Raw genomic sequence first — 2,736 nt, 5'->3', positions numbered from 1 at the left:
TGGGCTATTGTAAAGTTTAAAACAAATAAAATATTTCCTATTCCAAAAAGAATAAAATTTGGCTTCCCTCCCAATAAAAAATTCAAAATCTATCATTACTGTCCCAAATTTTTTAGCTCAATGCCCAATTGCATAGTCATCTAATTTCAAACAGGATAAGGAATCTCATTTGTCCATGTTTGCCATCAACAGCCCACACAGCTTGTCTCATGGGATCACAGTGGTTCCAAGTGACTGTCTTTGACAGATATAACATTGTCCTAGTATCTCCAATATTCTGTGGTCTTTACTGTGATAGGGGTTGTTTCTAAACAAATGGCCCCTCCAAAGTCACTGTGACTCTACCAAAATGTAACAAAACTCAGCTTCTATCCCTTAACTCTTAAATCTTGTAGCATTCATGCCTTCCCATTGAGTATCATATGAGAGATTATTGCACATTGCCAAGTTTGGCTCTCAGAATAAGATGTAGCATTGATCCCCATACCATACCACTGCTTCTGAATGCTGACCCTAAAGAAAGTGTTTTCTAGTTGCCCCAAATATCACACAATATTTCATTCAATGCTAATAAACTAATATTAAATAGGGCCCACCCCTTCAACCACTAGCCAACCTTCATGTTACCACCCCAATGAGATACAGGAAATATTTGGGACTTCTGTACAGGTGCTAAATTACTTTTAATCACAATTAAAGCATGAATGTGGAGCAGGGAACACATGGGATTTTTGTTGGGCTGGCTCACTGATTCCAAGTTGTGTTTCTCATATAGACCAGGACCTCCTACCTGGGAATGGTGTTCCTTGCAGTGGTGTTGGCCTCTCTATAATAAATATTAATAAAAAAAAATCTCTGCACATCAATCTAATCAAGATAATTCCTCAATAGAGGCTTCTTCCTAATATGCCTATAGGCCCATTGGCTAAGTACAGCCATACTACATATAAGGGTGCAAAGAATAATGCAGAGATTGGTAGGCCTGGGATCCTAAAGGAAATGGAAACGATCATCTCTTCCCACAGTATTTTCTTTTTTTATTTTATTTTATTTTATCTTTACTTATTCTCTTACATCCCACTAAATTTCCACCTCCCCTTCCCTTCTCCTCTAGGGAGGTGGGACTCCCTGGTATCCCTCCCACCCTGACAATTCAAGTCACTGCCAAAGTATGTTCACATTTTACTTTTCCTGAATATATCATTGCCTTTGTTCCCCTTCTCCATCTTTGGTTACCTATTTCGTTACAGAATCAACTAGGGCAAAAAGCAAAGAAAGACTGAAGTCCCTAGAAATTTATTGCAAATGCAAAATTTGGTCATTTTACTTCCTGGGATGTGGGGAACTGAAGCTAGGAAGAGGACTGATGTTAACTATGCCTCCTTCTTCCAGAATGGAGCAACATGAAAGACTTTCCTGGGAGACATTCAGCCATCAAACTATTGTGTTGAAGTGTGACAATTCCAATATGAAGTGTATCACTCAGGCTCCTGCATTTGAACACTTGGTCCCCAGCAGGAATGCTGGATGGGAAGATTATAGCATGTTGAGGAGGTAGAGCCTTGCTGGCAGAAGTGGGTCAGTGCTGGAGGTGCCTCTCTTCTTGTTTATTCTGTGCTTGCAAACTGCAAAGGTCACCAAAGTGTAATATGACTAGCCACCCTTTCACTCATGCTGCCATGCCTTCCCCATTATGGTGGGAGAGACCCTTCCAAACCCCAAGCCAGAAAAAAAAACCACCTTGATTTCTCCATGCTCTATGGCTCATGTATGTAATATCTTCATCAATAGGGTCTTATTATCAAGTTCTAGAGAGTGATAAAGAGAATTGGCCTCCAGTGTTTGGGGGTTGGGAGCCTATAGAACCACAGTAGCCAACATCTTGAAAAGACACTGTGCATCTAATTTGATAGCCTATGTTGGCAGGAGGAGACATCATCTCCTCTATTGTAGAGTAACATTAATCACAAATGTGTTTGTATATATTTTAGAAAGTAAGTACAATAATGGGCTTCTACATGGTTTTTCCTAAAGTCTTTGGTGTTAGGTACCCTATCCTGTTCCCACATCCCCACCCTTCTCACCCATCCTTGTAAATAAAAAAGTAATCAAAATAGGCAGCCCCAAAAGGTAGTCATAGTTGGGTCACAGAACCTCTTTAAAACAAAGTGAAGCATGATGGTTTAAAAAAAACTATTAAAACAAAGTAATGAAGAGAATCTAGCCTACTAGAGCATGGCTCTGGCAGGCCTTGCCCTTCTTTAACATTCCCCCTGCCTTGCTAAAAACCTTTAGATTACATGACTAAAGCTAACGCCCAAGGTATATTCCATTATTTGAACACTTCCTCTTTCTGAGTCAACTATGAAGGTCCACCTATCAAACTATCTATGTCCAGTAATCAAAAGCCTCTTTTGATTCACCTAACTAACATACCTAATTAAAATTAAACTCCTCTTCCTAACATGGGGTTTTCCCTTGTGCCTTTATACTGTACTATTTTCCTATGGGCCATGTCTGTTTCTTTTCTATCTAGAGGTGGTCCTTTGTCAACCAAGACAATACCCTTTACCCCAGGCCCTCACCGCTTTTCTCTCCTCATACTTGTTCCCTTCCCCTTCTCCACTTTCCTCTACCTTCTATCTTTGTCCCTATTTCCTAATCTCTATCACTCTGAGGAAAATCTCTTTTGTGCTAAGAACAGGGGCTTTGGATGTCCAGCTGACTTCAAGGTTC

General features: G+C 40.1%; 1 pseudogene; it reads left to right on the top strand.

The window, feature by feature from the left end:
* LOC116101228 overlaps positions 1–2,736 on the top strand; it is a 13,245-nt pseudogene that overhangs the window by 1,370 nt on the left and 9,139 nt on the right.

The sequence above is a fragment of the Mastomys coucha genome, unplaced genomic scaffold (assembly GCF_008632895.1).
Source record: "Mastomys coucha isolate ucsf_1 unplaced genomic scaffold, UCSF_Mcou_1 pScaffold21, whole genome shotgun sequence".
Classification (NCBI taxonomy): Eukaryota; Metazoa; Chordata; class Mammalia; order Rodentia; family Muridae; genus Mastomys; species Mastomys coucha.
This window is presented reverse-complemented; position numbering and strand designations above follow the sequence as displayed.